We start from the raw sequence: 12,361 nt of genomic DNA, 5'->3' as shown, positions 1-12,361 counted from the left end.
GCACCATTGGAACGACAACCGCTGCCGAACCATTCTGAAAATTTTGTGCCAAAGAAGTTGTTGCGTAGAGAACGACTCTGGGGGGTGAGCCCTCGCATAGCAAAATCGGGATGGCTTCACGGCCCTCCCAATAGAAACGATGCTGGTGCCAATATTCCAAAAATCCGAATAACGTGTCTTTCGCGAATACTAGCACTGATTTCTATTGGGGAGGGTCGACGAGAACTTTTGGTATCAAAGCTCCCATTGTAGCCGCGATAGGCACACAAAAAATTGCTAGAGCCCCAAGCACCCACCTCATGGCTAGACAAGGGCTCGCCATTAGTAGATCAACTTCGAAATCGCTGAACAGACGCGCTGTGGAATGGCAACCGCTGCCAAGCCTCTTCCGTAATTGCGTCGATCGAGTGATCGAAGAAGGTGACCTAAGAGAGAGTCCAAGGCTAGGGATTCGTTGGGGGATTCACGCCGATAGAAAAAAATTATGCTATACCCAAGCAACACCGGACGGAGGTGCTAGACGAGGGCTCCCATTTTAGATCGAGTTATAAAATCACCAAGTAGACGCGGTGAGGGCTGGCAACCGCTGCCAAACCTTTTTCCGAAATTGCACCAGCTGAGTGACAAGAAAACATGATCTAAAGGAGAGTCCAGGAATAGCACCCTCGAGGGTGGGCTTCATGCCCCTCTAATTGATTCAATGTCGCCGTCCACCGTTTCAAAATCTGACATATCCATCCGCCCTGACAGCGGCATTGAATCAATGAGGGGGGCACGGAAGAGGCTCGCGGCAACCACCTCTCCCGTTGTAGCCGCGATAGGCATGCAAAAAATTTTGCTAGAGTGCCAAGCACCCACCTCATGGCTAGAGACAAGGGCTCGCCATTAGATCAACTTCGAAATCGCTGAACAGACGCGCTGTAGAATGGCAACCGCTGCCAAGTCTCTTCCATAGTTGCGTCGGTCGAGTGATCGAAGAAGGTGATCTAAGAGAGGGTCCAAGCGTAGGCATTCATTGGGGGATTTGCGCCGATGGCATAAATTTATGCAATACCTGAGCAACACCGGACGGAGGTGCTAGACGAGGGCTCCCGTTTTAGATCGAGTTTTAAAATCACCGAGTAGACGCGGTGAGGGCTGGCAACCGCTGCCAAACCTTTTTCCGAAATTGCGCCAGCTGAGTGACAAGAAAACATGATCTAAAGGAGAGTCCAGGAATAGCACCCTTGAGGGTGGGCTTCATGCCCCTCTAATTGATTCAACGTCGGCGTCCACCGTTTCAAAATCCGACATATCCATCCGCCCTGACAGCGGCGTTGAATCAATGAGGGGAGCACGGGAGAGGCTCGCGGCAACCACCTCTCCCGTTGTAGCCGCGATAGGCACGCAAAAAGTTTTGCTAGAGTGCCAAGCACCCACCTCATGGCTAGAGACAAGGGCTCGCCATTAGATCAACTTCGAAATCGCTAAACAGACGCGCTGTAGAATGGAAATCGCTGCCAAGTCACTTCCGTAGTTGCGTCAGTCGAGTGATCGAAGAAGGTGATCTAAGAGAGGGTCCAAGCGTAGGCATTCATTGGGGGATTCGCGCTGATGGCATAAATTTATGCAATACTCGAGCAATACCGGACGGAGGTGCTAGACGAGGGCTCCCGTTTTAGATCGAGTTTTAAAATCACCAAGTAGACGCGGTGAGGGATGGCAACCGCTGCCAAAACCTTTTTCCGAAATTGCGCCAGCTGAGCGAGAAGAAAACATGATTTAAAGGAGAGTCGAGGAATAGCACATCCAGGGTGGGCTTCATGCCCCTCTAATTGATTCAACGTCGGCGTCCACTGTTTCAAAATCCGACATATCCATCCGCCTTGACACCGGCGTTGAATCAATGAGAGGGGCACGGGAGAGGCTCGCGGAAACCACCTCTCCTATATAAGCTATTAGTGCGAGGCTCGCTCTGCATTAGAAATTAGCGAACACACCGACATCCACCTTGAAAATCCAAATCCTTTAAAATTCCTACCAAACAGCCATTCACGACCCAATTTTTTATGAGGTCGGCAGAGGAGCGAAAGATTGTCATCGGTTGGGAGATGTGAGTTCATGGAGCCGAGGGACTGAAATGGTCATCGAGCTCATCCGATCAACTGGATGAATTTCACCTTGAAGGGGCCCAATCCAAAAGTTTCGGAGGTCATCTCCTGGAACTCTCGAGAACAAGGCCCATCTTACATGCAAACTCTGCTACTGCGCAAACATAGGTTGCAATTATAGAGAAATTGCAAGGCCGTCACAATGGCCCGAGGCCAATGCTCCGACTACTAAGTCAATTTTCTCTTGCAATCACCATGCCGCCGTTCACAGAGAGATCTCCCCATTCACTTGTGACGACGCACAATCCAAGTGCTAGACGTGATCTCGCCCTTGAAAGGCCGCGTTCCAAGACATCCCGATGACACATTGGAACGACAACCGCTGTCGAACCATTCCCAATGTTGTGCCGATCGAGTTGGCACAGAGGCGATCTTAGGGAGCTCTCGCGAATCGATCGGGAAGTGCTTTCGTACCCATCTCTCACAAAAACCAATGTTAGCTGAACAATTTTAGAATCCAAGGCTCGTATCCATCGATATCGTCGGCACTGGGTCTATATTCAAAGGCCGCGGAGAGGTTCCGATAAGAGAAGCTCACCTGCTCTCTTGCACAAACATCCCCAAATGCTAGACGCAAGCTCTCGCCCTTAGCATCGCTCTCCAGATCACCGCAATGACACATTGGAACGACAACCGCTGTCGAACAACTCCCGAATTTGTGCCGACGGAGTGAGAAAGAAGAGCCAGATCGGGTCGACGAAAATGGCTAAGCCAGATCGGGTCAGCCAGCATGGCTCGGCCACCATTTTTCGCCGAGAGCTTTCGATATTAAAGCTCCCATGTAGCCGCGATAAGTACACCATGACAAATTGCTAGAGCGCCGAGCACCCATAGCAAATTGCCATTATACCAAGCAACGCCGGAGTGCTAGACAAGGGCTCACGTTTAGATCAAGTTTTAAAACCACCAAAAAACACACACCATGGATCGGCAACCGTTGCCTCACCTTTTCCAAAATTGAGTCATCGCAAAACATGATCTAAAGGAGAGCCGAGGAAAAGCACTGAGATCGCTTCATGCCCCTTTCATTCATTCAACATCGGCATACACCGTTTGAAAACCCAACAATCCGATCCGCCTAGACACCAATGTTGAATGAATGAAAGGGGCATGGGAGAGGCTCGCGACAACAACCTCTCCTATATAAGCTATTAGTGCGAGGCTCGCTCTGCATTAGAAATCTGCGACAGCGCGGACAAAATCCTTAAAAATCCAATTCAATGAAAAATGTGACCAAACAGCCATCCACGACACCGTTTTTGGAGCTCGCCCAGATCGGCTCGGCCAGAATGGCTCGCCCAGATCGGCTCGGCCAGCATGGCTCGGCCAGATCGGCTCGGCCAGCATGGTGACTTGCTGACTCGGTGAGAGTACTTCGAACTGTCAAGAACAAAGACCAATCTAACATGCAAACTCTGCTACTGCGCAAACATAGGTTGCAATTATAGAGAAATTGCAAGGCTGTCACAATGGCCCGAGGCCAATGCTCCGACTACTAAGTCAATTTTCTCTTGCAATCGCCATGCCACCGTTCACAGAGAGATCTCCCCATTCAGTTGTGACGACGCACAATTCAAGTGCTAGACACGAGCTCGCCCTTGAAAGGCCGCGTTCCAAGACATCCCGATGACACATTGGAATGACAACCACTGTCGAACCATTCCCAATGTTGTGCCGATCGAGTTGGCACAGAGGCGATCTTAGGGAACTCCCGCGTATCGATTGGGAAGTGCTTTCGTACCCATCTCTCACAAAAACCAATGTTAGCTGAACAATTTTATAATCCAAGGCTCGTATCCATTGATATCGTCGGCACTGGGCCTATATTCAAAGGCCACGGAGAGGTTCCGATGAGAGAAGCTCCCCTGCTCGCTTGCACAAACATCCCCAAATGCTAGACGCAAGCTCCCGCACTTAGCATCGCTCTCCAGATCACCGTAATGACACATTGGAACGACAACCGCTGTCGAACAACTCCCGAATTTGTGCCGATGGAGTGAGAAACGAGAGCCAGATCGGGTCGACGAAAACGGCTAAGCCAGATCGGGTCAGCCAGCATGGCTCGGCCACCATTTTTCACTGAGAGCTTTCGATATTAAAGCTCCCATGTAGCCGCGATAAGTACACCATGACAAATTGCTAGAGCGCCGAGCACCCATAGCAAATTGCCATTATACCAAGCAACGCCGGAGTGCTAGACAAGGCCTCACGTTTAGATCAAGTTTTAAAACCACCAAAAACACACGCCATGGATCGGCAACCACTGCCTCACCTTTTCCAAAATTGAGTCATCGCAAAACATGATCTAAAGGAGAGCCGAGGAAAAGCACTGAGATCGCTTCATGCCCATTTCATTCATTCAACATCGGCATACACCGTTTGAAAACCAAACTATCCGATCCGCCTAGACACCAATGTTGAATGAATGAAAGGGGCACGGGAGAGGCTCGCGGCAACAACCTCTCCTATATAAGCTATTAGTGCGAGGCTCGCTCTGCATTAGAAATCTGCGATAGCGCGGACAACTCCCTTAAAAATCTAATTCAATGAAAAATGTGACCAAACAGCCATCCACGACACCATTTTTGGAGCTCACCCAGATCGGCTCGGCCAGAATGGCTCGCCCAGATCGGCTCGGCCAGATCGGCTCGGCCAGCATGGTGACTTGCTGACTTGGTGAGAGTACTTCGAACTGTCAAGAACAAAGGCCAATCTAACGTGCAAACTCTGCTACTGCGCAAACATAGGTTGCAATTATAGAGAAATTGCAAGGCCGTCACAATGGCCCGAGGCCAATGCTCCGACTACTAAGTCAATTTTCTCTTGCAATCGCACATGCCGCCGTTCACAGAGAGATCTCCCCAATCACTTGTGACGACGCACAATCCAAGTGCTAGACGCGAGCTCGCCCTTGAAAGGTCGCGTTCCAAGACATCCTGATGACACATTGGAATGACAACCGTTGTCGAACCATTCCCAATGTTGTGCCGATCGAGTTGGCATAGAGGCGACCAAACAACCATCCACGACATCGTTTTTGGAGATCGGCCAGATCGGCTCGGCCAGCATGGCTCGGCCAGAATGGCTCAGCCAGCATGGCTCGGCTAGCACGGCTCGGCTAGCATGGCTCGGCCAGAATGGCTCGCCCAGATCGGCTCGGCCAGCAAGGCTCAGCCAGAACGGGTCGCCCAGATCGGCTCGCCCAGAACGGGTCGCCCAGATCAGCTCGGCCAGAATGGCTTGCCCAGATCGGCTAGGCCAGCATGGCTTGCCCAGAACGGCTCGGCCAGATCGGGTCGGCCAGAATGGCTCGCCCAGATCGGCTCGGCCAGATCAGCTCGGCTAGCATGGTGACTTGCTGACTTGGTGAGAGTACTTTGAACTGTCAAGAACAAAGGCCAATCTAACGTGCAAACTCTGCTACTGCACAAACATAGGTTGCAATTATAGAGAAATTGCAAGGCCGTCACAATGGCCCGAGGCCAATGCTCCGACTACTAAGTCAATTTTCTCTTGCAATCGCACATGCCGCCGTTCACAGAGAGATCTCCCCAATCACTTGTGATGACGCACAATCCAAGTGCTAGACGCAAGCTTGCCCTTGAAAGGCCGCATTCCAAGACATCCCGATGACACATTGGAATGACAACTGCTGTCCAACCATTCCCAATGTTGTGCTGATCGAGTTGGCACAGAGGCGACCAAACAGCCATCCACGACACCATTTTTGGAGATCGGCCAGATCAGCTCGGCCAGCATGGCTCGGCCAGAACGGCTCGGCCAGCATGGCTCGGCCAGAACGGCTCGCCCAGATCGGCTCGGCCAGTAAGGCTCGGCCAGAATGGCTCACCTAGATCGGCTCGCCCAGATCGGCTCGGCCAGAACGGCTCGGCCAAAACGGCTCGGCCAGAACGGCTTGGCCAGAATGGGTCGCCCAGATCGGGTCGGCCAGAATGGCTCGCCCAGATCGGCTCGGCCAGCATGGCTTGCCCAAAATGGCTCGGCCGGATCGGGTCGGCCAGAATGGCTCGCCCAGATCGGCTTGGCCAGCATGGCTCGGCCAGAACGGCTCGGCCAAATCGGGACGGTGACTTGATGAACGGACTTAGAGATTCAACTTGGTGGGCCGACCTGGCGAGGTGACTTGATGAACGCACTTGAATGGTCGACTTGGTGGGGTGACTCTATGAACGGACCTAAAGAGTTGACTTGGTGAGATTACTTGGCGGGGTGACTTGATGAAAGGACTTAAAGAGTCGACTTGGTGAGAGTACTTGGTGGGGGGACTTGATGAACGCACTTGAAGAATCGACTTGGTTAGAGTACTTGGTGGGGCGACTTGATGAACGGACTCAAAGAGTCGACTTGGTGAGAGTACCTGCTGGCTCGACTTGATGAGCAGACTTAAAGAGTCAACTTGGTGAGAGTACTTGGCGGGCTAAACTGATGAACGAACATAAAGAGTCGGCTTGGTGGGAGTACTTGGTGGGCCGACCTGGTGGGGTGACTTTATGGACGGACATAAAGAGTCGACTTGGTTAGATTAGTTGTTCTGGTGACTTGATGAACGGACTTGAAGAGTCGACTTGGTGGGGTGACTTGATGAAAGGACTTAAAGGGTTGACTTGGTGAGAGTACTTGGCGGAGCGACTTGATGAACGGACTTAAAGGGTCAACTTTGCGGGGTGACTCGATGAACGGACCTAAAGAGTTGACTTGGTGAGAGTACTTGGCGGGGTGAACTGATGAACGGACTTAAAGAGTCGACTTGGTGGGAGTACTTGGTGGGCCGACTTGATGAACGGACTTATAGAGTCGACTTGGTGAGAGTAGTTGTTCTGGCGACTTGATGAACGGACTTAAAGAGTCGGCTTGGCGGGGTGACTTGATGAAAGGACTTAAACAGTCGACTTGGTCGGGTGACTCGATGAACAAACTTAGAGGGTCGACTTTGCGGGGTGACTTGATGAACGCACCTAAAGAGTTGACTTGGTGAGAGTACTCGGTGGGGTGACCTGATGAACAGACTTAGAGAGTCGACTTGGTGAGAGTCCTTGGTGGGCCGACCTAGTTGGGTGACTTCATGAACTGACTTAAAGAGTCGACTTGGTGGGAGTACTTGGTGGGGTGACTTGATGAACGGACTTCAAGGGTCAACTTGGCGAGGTGACTTGATGAACGGTCCTAAAGAGTTGACTTGGTGAGAGTACTTGGTGTGGTGACTTGATGAAAAGACTTAAAGAGTCGAATTGGTGAGAGTACTTGGTGGGGTGACTTGATGAACGCACTTGAAGGGTCGACTTGGTGGGGTGACTTTATGAACGGACCTAAAGAGTTGACGTGGTGAGAGTGCTTGGTGGGGTGACTTGATGAACATAGTTAAAGAGTCGACTTGGTGAGAGTAGTTGGTCGGGTGACTTGATGAACGCACTCGAAGAATTGACTTGGTTAGAGTACTTGGTGGGGTGACTTGATGAACGGACTTAAAGATTCGACTTGGTGGGCCGACCTGGCGGGGTGACTTGATGAACAGACTTAGAGAGTCGACTTGGTGAGAGTACTTGGTGAGGCGACTCGACGAGTTGGTTCGTTGAGATGACATGGTGAGCTGACTTGGCGAGTCGACCTGGCGAGCGAACTTAAAGAGTCGACTTGGCAACGTACTCGAGTCGACTTGGTGAGGTGACCTGGCGAGTGAGCTCAAAGAGTCAACATGGTGAGGCGACTCATGGTGAGGAGCTATCCTTGATGCGACTTGGTGGGCCTACTTGATTAGTCGACTTGGTGAGCCGACCTGACGAGCTGACACGGTGAGCGGGCTTAAAGAGGCGATGACTTGGTGGGGTAACTCGGCAAGCCAACTTATCGAGGCGAGATGGTGAGTCGACTTGGTGAGCGTACTTAAAGAGTCAACTTCGTGAGGTGACTCGGCGAGTTAGCCCGCTGATGCGACTTGGGCGGGCCGACCTGGCGAACGAACTTAAAGAGGCGACTTGGGCGGGCTGACCTGGTGAGCGAACTTAAAGAGTTGACTTGGCAACGTACTTGAACAACCGACTTGGTGAGCTGACATGGTGAGTGGGCTTAGAGAAGCAACTCGGCGGGGCGACTTGATGAACGGACTTAAAGGGTCGACTTGGCGGGGTGACTCGATGAACGGACCTAAAGAGTTGACTTGGTGAGAGTACTTGGCGGGGTGAACTGATGAACGGACTTAAAGAGTCGACTTGGTGGGAGTACTTGGTGGGCCGACTTGATGAACGGACTTATAGAGTTGACTTGGTGAGAGTAGTTGTTCTGGCGACTTGATGAACGGACTTAAAGAGTCAGCTTGGCGGGGTGACTTGATGAAAGGACTTAAACAGTCGACTTGGTCGGGTGACTCGATGAACGAACTTAGAGGGTCGACTTTGCGGGGTGACTTGATGAACGGACCTAAAGAGTTGACTTGGTGAGAGTACTCAGTGGGGTAACCTGATGAATAGACGTAGAGAGTCGACTTGGTGAGAGTACTTGGTGGGCTGACCTGGCTGGGTGACTTGATGAACAAACTTAAAGAGTCGACTTGGCGAGAGTACTCGGTGGGCTGACCTGGTCACGTGACTTGATGAACGGACATAAAGAGTTGACTTGGTGGGCCGACTTGGCTGGGTGACTTGATGAACGAACTTAAAGAGTCGACTTGGAGGGTCAAACTAGCGGGGTGACTTGGTGAGAGTACTTGGTGGGCTGACCTGGCAGGGTGACTTGATGAACGAACTTAGAGAGTCGACTTTGTGAGAGTACTTGGTGGGTCGAACTGGCGGGGTGACTTGATGAACGAACTTAAAGAGTTGACCTGGTGAGAGAACTTGGTGGGCCGAGCTGGCGGGGTGAATTGATGAACGAACCTAAAGAGTCGACTTTGTGAGAGTACTTGGTGGGCCGACCTGGCGGGGTGAGTTGATGACCGAACTTAAAGGGTCGACTTGGTGAGAGTAGTTGGTGGGCCGACCTGGCAGGGCGACTTGATGAACGAACTTAAAGAGTCGACTTAGTGAGAGTACTCGATGGGGTGACCTGATGAACAAACCTAAAGAGTCGACCTGGTGAGAGTACTTGGTGGGCCGACCTGGCGGGGTGACTTGGTGAGCAAACTTAAAGAGTCGACTTGGTGAGAGTAGTTGGTGGGATGACCTGGTGGGGTGACTTGATGAACGAACTTAAAGAGTCGACCTGGTGGGCCGACTTGGCAGAGTGGCTTCATGAACGAACTTAAAGAGTCCACTTGGTGGGCTGACCTGGCAGGGTGACTTGATGAACGAACTTAAAGAGTCGACTTGGTGAGAGTAATTTGTGGGCTGACCTGGCGGGGTGACTTGATGAATGAACTTAAAGAGTCGACTTGGTGGGGTGACTTGATGAACGCACTTGAAGGGTCGACTTGGTGGGGCGACTCTATGAACGGACCTAAAGAGTTGACTTGGTGAGAGTACTTGGTGGGGTGACTCGATTAAAGGACTTAAAGAGTCGACTTGGTGAGAGTACTTGGTGGCTCGACTTTATGAGCAGACTTAAAGAGTCCACTTGGTGAGAGTGGGCCTAACGGGGCGATGTGGTGAGTGGGCCTAACAGGGCGAGTTGGTGGGGCGAGTTGGTGAGTGGTATTAGAGAGCCGACGTGGTGAGGCGACTCGGCGAGTTGGTTCGTTGAGATGACATGGTTAGCTGACTTGGCGAGTCGACCTGGCGAGCGAACTTAAAGAGTCGACTTGGCAACGTACTCGAGTCGACTTGGTGAGGCGACCTGGCGAGCGGGCTCAAAGAGTCAACATGGTGAGGCGACTCATTGAGTCAACATGGTGAGGCGACTCATGGTGAGGAGCTATCCTTGAGGCGACTTGGTGTGCCTACTTGATTAGTCGACTTGGTGAGCCGACCTGACGAGCTGAAACGGTGAGCGGGCTTAAAGAGGCGACGACTTGGTGGGGTAACTCGGCAAGCCAACTTATCGAGGCGAGATGGTGAGTCGACTTGGTGAGCGCACTTAAAGAGTCAACTTCGTGAGGTGACTCGGCGAGTTAGCCCGCTGATGCGACTTGGGCGGGCCGACCTGGCGAACGAACTTAAAGAGGCGACTTGGGCGGGCTGACCTGGTGAGCGAACTTAAAGAGTTGACTTGGCAACGTACTTGAACAACCGACTTGGTGAGCTGACATGGTGAGTGGGCTTAGAGAAGCAACTCGGCGGGGTGACTTGATGAACGGACTTAAAGGGTCGACTTGGCTGGGTGACTCGATGAACGGACCTAAAGAGTTGACTTGGTGAGAGTACTTGGCGGGGTGAACTGATGAACGGACTTAAAGAGTCGACTTGGTGGGAGTACTTGGTGGGCCGACTTGATGAACAGACTTATAGAGTCGACTTGGTGAGAGTAGTTGTTCTAGCGACTTGATGAATGGACTTAAAGAGTCAGCTTGGCGGGGTGACTTGATGAAAGGACTTAAACAGTCGAATTGGTCGGGTGACTCGATGAACGAACTTAGAGGGTTGACTTTGCGGGGTGACTTGATGAACGGACCTAAAGAGTTGACTTGGTGAGAGTACTCAGTGGGGTGACCTGATGAACAGACTTAGAGAGTCGACTTGGTGAGAGTACTTGGTGGGCCGACCTGGCCGGGTGACTTGATGAACAAACTTAAAGAGTCGACTTGGCGAGAGTACTCGGTGGGCTGACCTGGTCACGTGACTTGATGAACGGACTTAAAGAGTCGACTTGGTGGGCCGACTTGGCTGGGTGACTTGATGAACGAACTTCAAGAGTTGACTTGGTGGGTCGAACTAGCAGGGTGACTTGGTGAGAGTACTTGGTGGGCTGACCTGGCAGGGTGACTTGATGAACAAACTTAGAGAGTCGACTTTGTGAGAGTACTTGGTGGGTCGAACTGGCGGGGTGACTTGATGAACGAACTTAAAGAGTCGACCTGGTGAGAGAACTTGGTGGGCCGAGCTGGCGGGGTGAATTGATGAACGAACCTAAAGAGTTGACTTTGTGAGAGTACTTGGTGGGCCGACCTGGCGGGGTGAGTTGATGACCGAACTTAAAGGGTCGACTTGGTGAGAGTAGTTGGTGGGCCGACCTGGTGGGGCAACTTGATGAACGAACTTAAAGAGTCGACTTGGTGAGAGTACTCGGTGGGGTGACCTGATGAACAAACCTAAAGAGTCAACCTGGTGAGAGTACTTGGTGGGCCGACCTGGCGGGGTGACTTGGTGAGCAAACTTAAAGAGTCAACTTGGTGAGAGTAGTTTGTGGGCTGACCTGGCAGGGTGACTTGATGAACGAACTTAAAGAGTCGACCTGGTGGGCCGACTTGGCAGAGTGGCTTCATGGATGAACTTAAAGAGTCCACTTGGTGGGCCGACCTGGCGGGGTGACTTGATGAACGAACTTAAAGAGTCGACTTGGTGAGAGTAATTTGTGGGCTGACCTGGCGGGGTGACTTGATGAATGAACTTAAAGAGTCGACTTGGTGGGGTGACTTGATGAACGCACTTGAAGGGTCGACTTGGTGGGGTGACTCTATGAACAGACCTAAAGAGTTGACTTGGTGAGAGTACTTGGTGGGGTGACTCGATGAAAGGACTTAAAGAGTCGGCTTGGTGAGAGTACTTGGTGGCTCGACTTTATGAGCAGACTTAAAGAGTCCACTTGGTGAGAGTGGGCCTAACGGGGCGATGTGGTGAGTGGGCCTAACGGGGCGAGTTGGTGGGGCGACTTGGCGAGTGGTATTAGAGAGCCGACGTGGTGAGGCGACTCGGCGAGTTGGTTCGTTGAGATGACATGGTGAGCTGACTTGGCGAGTCGACCTGGCGAGCGAACTTAAAGAGTCGACTTGGCAACGTACTCGAGTCGACTTGGTGAGGCGACCTGGCGAGCGAGCTCAAAGAGTCAACATGGTGAGGTGACTCATTGAGTCAACATGGTGAGGCGACTCATGGTGAGGAGCTATCCTTGAGGCGACTTGGTGGGCCTACTTGATTAGTCAACTTGGTGAGCCGACCTGACGAGCTGACACGGTGAGCGGGCTTAAAGAGGCGACGACTTGGTGGGGTAACTCGGCAAGCCAACTTATCGAGGCGAGATGGTGAGTCGACTTGGTGAGCTGACTTGGTGAGCGCACTTAAAGAGTCAACTTCGTGAGGTGACTCGACGAGTTAGCCCAATGATGC

This window comes from Cupressus sempervirens, chromosome 1, assembly GCF_028749045.1.
Source record: "Cupressus sempervirens isolate cs-2001-9-10 chromosome 1, ASM2874904v1, whole genome shotgun sequence".
Classification (NCBI taxonomy): Eukaryota; Viridiplantae; Streptophyta; class Pinopsida; order Cupressales; family Cupressaceae; genus Cupressus; species Cupressus sempervirens.
The sequence above is the reverse complement of the archived record's forward strand: the minus strand, read 5'-3'. Positions refer to the sequence as shown.